The sequence below is a fragment of the Arachis hypogaea genome, chromosome 14 (genome assembly GCF_003086295.3).
Source record: "Arachis hypogaea cultivar Tifrunner chromosome 14, arahy.Tifrunner.gnm2.J5K5, whole genome shotgun sequence".
Taxonomy (NCBI): domain Eukaryota; kingdom Viridiplantae; phylum Streptophyta; class Magnoliopsida; order Fabales; family Fabaceae; genus Arachis; species Arachis hypogaea.
In genome coordinates, this window is record NC_092049.1 from 52,509,899 (window position 1) to 52,516,895 (window position 6,997).

Below are 6,997 nucleotides of genomic sequence, written 5' to 3' on the forward strand. Positions count from 1 at the left end.
TTTCGAATTTATTAGGCTTTTATTTTAATTTATTTTTCTGTTAGAGTTTGTTAGAAGATTTGATTTAGTTATAATTTGCTTAGTAGTATTTTTAGGATTTTAAATTTAAATCAAATCTGATCTAATCCAATAAGATCAAATCTGATTTAAATTAGTTATCATATCTTTAGGATTTTAAAATTTAAATCAAATCTGATCTAATCCAATAAGATCAAATCTGATTTAAATTAGTTATCATATCTTTAGGATTTTAAAATTTAAATCAAATCTGATCTAATCCAATAAGATCAAATCTGATTTAAATTAGTTATCTTATCTTATCTATTAGCTAGTTTGTTTGGGGTCTATTTAAACACCTTCTAGTGAGACAATTTTAATAACTTTTGATGAATAAAATTTCCTTAGTGCTTTATGCACATTTTTTTAAGTGTGATTGAGTGAGGTGGATGATTTGCTTCGCTGGTTGCATGGAGAAGATTGAGTGATTCAATTTTCATCCCTCTGATCTAGGTTGTCAAGGATAAGTTCTTTGAAGGTCTAGTAGGGAATCCTTTCCGGTGACCTAGGTTGCTAAGAACAGGTTTCTTAGACGTCTAGTAGGAAAAACCCCTTTATCTATCAATCCTTGTGTTTTATATTTCTTATCAATGGATCTATGGATACCATCGATCCCGACCTAAGGGCATATTGGCTTTAGCACTCACCTTGGAGGCTCGAGTGTGGGCACAGATTATGTCCCACTACATCTTTCCGAGCACTAACAAGTCCTCCTTCACTGCAGAAATGGTTGTTCTCCTATGGTGTATCCTTACAGACCAGCCTCTCAATCTACCAAGACACCTTCGGCATGCCATAGAACACGTACAGATCGCGGGCAACCTACCCTTCCCCACCTTGGTTTTAGATATAGTCTCGGCAGTCGGAGTCTCCTACATAGCTGGGTACACCAAGGCCATGATTCCACGGGATGATAAATACGCCCCTAACGGGAAGTACATAAGACCCTCAGCAACCACTACCAGCCGGCCTGCAGACCTGGCCGGAGATACTCCTTCTCCTTCCACACCACAAGCACCTTCAACAAATCAACTACTCCTTCAGATACTTGAGAGGTTGGACCGGCAAGACCAAAAGGCAAAGCGAAGAGAGCACCATAAAAAGCGCCGATTTACATACCTCAAGGAGCTGATTGTTGGCAATCATCCACCTGAAGAAGACCAAGACACCCCGGACTCCACTTCATCTACTAGCACAGGGAGCCATGACAATCCCGACTGTGAAGATGCTGCTACCAGCCCCCTTTGTTCTTGACTGATGGCACCAAAGACGGTGCCAAGCTTTAAGTATGGGGAGGTCGATCAGTACCTGACTTCCGGAGGTAATTGTTTTTCTCAACACCAATAGGTTATTTTTCTTTTGTTAGGATAGGATAGATTGCATAATAAGTGTTTGCCTGTATGTTCTATTTGGTTGAAAAATAATAAGTTTTTTTTTTAAGACCCTATTTTTGAAAAAAATTTAACTAATTTAAATTAAAACGTTTGTGTTAAAACTTTTTTGGAGATTGTAATTTGGAACATAAATTGTAGCTAAGAACACACAACTTGTGAGATTTGAGCTTAATTGCATGGTTACACTATTTAACCATAACATTTTATTCTTGTGTGTTTTCTTCTCTATAATTGTAATCTATATTCTGTTCCATCCTATATGTCCAATGTTTAATGTGTTTATATGCATGCATATGATTGAGGCCATTATTTTATGATTAGCTCACTTATCCCAAATAGGCTACCCTTCCATTTACCTTTGTTAGCCACTTCGAGCCTTTTAATCCCCATTTGTTCTATATTTTACCACATCACTTGCCTTAAGCAGAAAAATAAATTAATTATCCCAAATTGAATCTTTGGTTAGCTTAAGATAGAGATTGTATGTTAATTGAGTGTGGAAAAACTATGGGAACATGGATTAATAGGGAATGTGTTATGATAAAATATTGGGAATTTGGGTACCTACTCATGTAAGACCAAAAAAATTAAAAGTCCATGTGCATTGATAAGTTATGTTTGCTTTTATTAAAAAAAAACCAAAAAATATTCAATTAAATAAATAAACAATGGGACAAAATTACCCCAATGTTAAGTTAATGAAAAGATCAATGCATAGGTGATACAAATTAAAAGAAGAGTTGATGCATGAGTATGTAATGCAAAAGTGGGAACTTTGGGTAGCTAGGCATGAATTTAGCCATACATATATCCTCACCCTTGCCTTAGCCCCATTACAACCTTGAAAAGACCTCATGATATTTGCATTGGTACATTAAATATTTGTTGATTGGTTAGGTGAAGAACAAAGTTTAGAAAGCATGACTAGAGAAGAGTAGAGTGATTACCCTATACACTTGAGTGATTAGAGTGCATATACACCATCAGTGAGGGTTCAATGCTCGATTCTATATTCCCTGCTTTTATGAGCTATCTTCTCACAAGTTTACTTGTTTTTACTGTAGGGTTTGAATTAGTGGAATTTGATTTATGTTTGTCTTGAAGAACTTATTTACTTTTAACCAAGTAGATAGAAACATCTTAGCATATAGTTGCATTCATAATGATAGGTTGCATTGCATTGCATGAGTCTTACTTTTCCCTACTCATTTATTTTATCTCCTTGAGCTAAGCATGAGGATATGCTAATGTTTAAGTGTGGGGAGTTTGATAAACCACTATTTCATGGTTTATCTTGTGCTCATTTGAGTGATTTTTATCAAGTCCTTACCCACTTATTCATATGATTTGCATGATTTTACAATTCCGTCCTAGTGTTATTCTATGGTTAAAAACTTGCTTCCTAGAGTCTTTAATTTGTGTATTTTAATTCTCCTTTATACCATTCGATGCCGTGATCCGTGTGTTAAGTGTTTCAGGCTTTATAGGGCAGGAATGGCTTAGAAAATGGAGAGGAAGCTTGCAAAAATGGAAGGGACACAAGAAACTAAGGAGATAACCAGTGAGCATCGACGCACACGCATGGTTCACGCGTGCGCGCGACATGGAGAAATTTGCAGCGACTCGTGCGTGTGCCTGACGCGTACGCATAGATTGGAGTTTGCACAAAGACGCGTGCGCGTGGATGACGCGTACGCGTGACAAAATTGACGTGGCAAAAATTGGCAGATTAAGAATTATTAAGAAAAATGGCGTTGCAAGTACAGCTCTTAACCAACAAAAATCCACTTGTCAATTTAGAAAAGAGTTGTCACAAAATTAGAATTAGAATACTGGGAGTATGAGTCCCAGGTCGTCTCCTAACGAGTTGCAGAAAGATGTGCTATTTTATTAATTAGAGGTTTTCCAAAATGGTTTGAGTTTGATAAACAGGAAATTAAATCAGAGAATTTATGTAATTTAAATAAAAATCTTGACCGGGAGAAGATTAATCAGAAGTTCTATCCTTGTTGGAATTTTCTCAAGATTAATTAATAATTAGTAGTTGTTCCACTTAGTTAACCCTCAACGAATGAAGGAAAGTCAAGTTAAAAGCCAACTTCTATTCACAAGTCCTAATCCTCTCCTTTGGGAAGGATTAAAGTTAGTGACTAACAAGCCACCAACAACGAACCAATTACAATTGAACTCTTGAGTATTCCAACTCAAGGTTCTCCTTTAATCAACTCCCAATCAAGTTGGGGAACTACTCCATTATCATAAATATAGACTTCACAAAATAAAGATGGGAAATAAAAAGAGACATGATAAACAATAATCAAAGGGATTAATTAAAAAAAATAGTCCTTGTATTAAATAATTCTAAAAAATAATCCAATTGTATCCTGGACAAATTAAGGATAAGGAAGACTAACTAAAAAAGTAGAGAAAACAAACTAGAGAGATGAAGTCTTGCGGAGGTAACAACTCTTCTCGATATCCCAATCCAAAAAACAATAAAAACAAAATCCTAAGAACTATGAATGTGTAGAGACAAAATCCAACTCTTCTCGTCCACACATTCGCGTCACTCGTGCAGCTTCCAATCCACGCGTTCACGTCAGGCACGCAAGCACGTCACTGCAATTCCTCTATTTCGCGCGGTCGCGTGAGCCATGCGCCCGCGTCACTTCTCGCTAGTCATCTCCTCAATTTCTTGTGTTCCTTCCATCTTTGCCAGCTTCCTCTCCATTCTCTAAGCCATTCCTGTCCTATGAAGCCTGAAACAGTTAACACACAGATCACGGCATCGAATGGTATAAAGGAGAATAAAAAAAAATATTCAATTAAAAGATCTTTAGAAAGCAAGTTTTCAATCATAGAAGAATTTTAGGAAGGAATTGTGAATACATGCAAATCATATGAATAAGTGGGTGAAAGACTTGATAAAACCACTCAATTAAACACAATATAAATCATAAAATAATGGTTTATCAACCTCCCTACACTTAAACATTAGCATGTCCTCATGCTTAGTTGAAGGAGGTAAAAATGAATGAATAGGGGTATGTAAGACTCATGCAATCAATGCAACCTATATATATGAATGCAACTATATGATTTTGTCTATCTGATTAAAAATAAATAAGTTCTCTAAGACAGAACATAGAGCAGATTCCACTAGTCTAAATCATACAGTAAAAGCAAGTAAATTTGTAAGAAGACAGCTTGTGAAAGCAGGGGACATGGAGTTGAGCATTGAACCCTCACTGATGGTGTGTGTTCACTCTAATCTCTCTAGTGTATAGGGTAATCACTCTATCCTTCTCTAATCATGCTTTCTAATTTTTGTTATTCACCTAACCAATCAACAACATTTAATGTACCAATGCAAACATCATGAGGTCTTTTCAAGGTTGTAATGGGGCTAAGGTAAAGGTAAGGGTATATATGGCTAAGTGAGATTATAAATTGAATCTTTAATTAACCCAAGCTTTCACCTCATCATATATGTATATTCTATATAACTTTAAATTTCATACCTAGCTACCTAGAATTTCCTTTTCACATTCCATACTCATGCATCAACCTTTATTTTGATTTTATCACATGTGCATTGATTGTTGAACTTTAACTTATCATTGGGGTAATACTATATATATATATATATATATATATATATTTGAACATAAAAATAAACATAGCTTATCAATGCACATAGATTTTTAATTTTCATTTTATAGTTTCACATGTGTAGGTACCCAAATTCCCATTATCTTATCATGACACATTCCTTTATTAACCTTTATTCCCACAATCTTCCCAAACTCAATTAACACACAATTTTTATCTTAAGCTAACCAAAGATTCAATAGGGATACTTAATTGTTTTCTGCTTAAGGCTAGTAATGTGGTAAAATGTAGAACAAATGGGATTAAAACGGCTTAAAGTGGCTAACAAAGGTAATTAAAAGGGTAGGCTTATTTGGGATAAGTGAGCTAAACAAATAATGGCCTCAATCATATGCAAGCATGTAAATACACTAAATAATGGACATATAGGATAAAACAAAATTCAAATTACAATCATAGAGAAATAAACACACAAGAATAAAATAGTTATGGTTAAATAATGTAACCATGTATTTAGGCTCAAAGTCTCACAGGTTGTGTGTTCTTTAGCTCAAAAACCATTTTCCAATTACAACTTCAAATAATTTTAACATGAGGGTTTTGATTTAAATTAGTGAAAGATTTAGGTCTTAGGAAAAACTTATTATCCTTTCAATTAAGTAGAACATACATGCAATTAACCTATTACTATGCAATCTATCATATTCTAAAACAAAAATTTGAAAAACTAACTATTTTATTGGTGTTAAGGAAGGGAAATTACCTCCGGAAGTCAGGCACTGACCGACCTCCCCACACTTAAGGCTTTGCACCATCCTCGGTGCCATCTGTCAGGAATAAAGGGGGGCTGGTAGCAGTATCTCTACAGTCGGGACCGTCATGGCTCCCTGTGCTGGTAAATGAAGTGGAGTCCGGGGTGTTTGGGTCCTTGTCAGGCCTGTGGTTGCCTATGAGTAGCTCCTTGAGGTATTTGAATCGGCGCTGGTTGCGGCGCTCTCGTAGCTTCACTTTCTGTTCTTGTCGATCCAACCTCTCCAGTATTTGATGGAGCAGCTGACTTGTTGAAGGTGCTTGTGGTGTGGAAGGGGGAATGTCTGCAGCTTGTTCTGCGGACTGGCTGTTAGTGGCTGTTGGTGGCCTGAGATATTTTCCGTTAGGGACGTACTGATCATCCCGTGGAAGCATGGCTTTGGTGTCCCCAACTCTGTAGGAGACTCCGGCTGCTGCGACAAGATCTGAGACCAAGGCGGGAAAAGGTAGGTTGCCTGCAATTTGGACGTGTCCCATGGCGTTCCGGATGTGTCTTGGTAGGTGTAGAGGCTGGTCTGTGAGGATGCACCATAGTAGAACGGCCATGTCTGCGGTGAAGGAGGACTCATGAGTGCTCGGAAAGACGTAGTGGGACATAATCTGTGCCCATACGCGAGCCTCTAAGGTAAGTACGGAAGCCAATATTCCCTTACGTCGGGAACGATGGTATCCATAAATCCATCTGCTGCCAGGTTGTGCGATAACTCTGAGAACAGTGTCCCACTCAAATTGGTACGTCTGGCGCTTGAGTGCGGCCTCTTGAAATGCGTCGAGTCCTTCTGGAGCAGGGGGGAGATCCAAAGCTCGTTGAATGGCCTCTTCTGTAATGGGGATTTGCTTCTGACGGACATAGACAGACTGCAGGGTTGGCAAGTGGAAATTAGAGTAGAACTCGACTACCCATGAGAGATTAACCTGTTGTGGCTGTCTTTGTAGGAATCCCCAGTGTCTATGTTCGATTCGCGGCTCGACAAATTCAGCAATATGGGTCAGGAGGATAAGCAGGTATCCGTTGTTGTAATTCCTTACTGCCAGGATGGGGAACATCTGCTCATAGTAGTGGTTGGGAAATCGCGCAGTGTCCTTTACTGGGAATGCTTTCTCTTTTTCATCGACCTTGATAA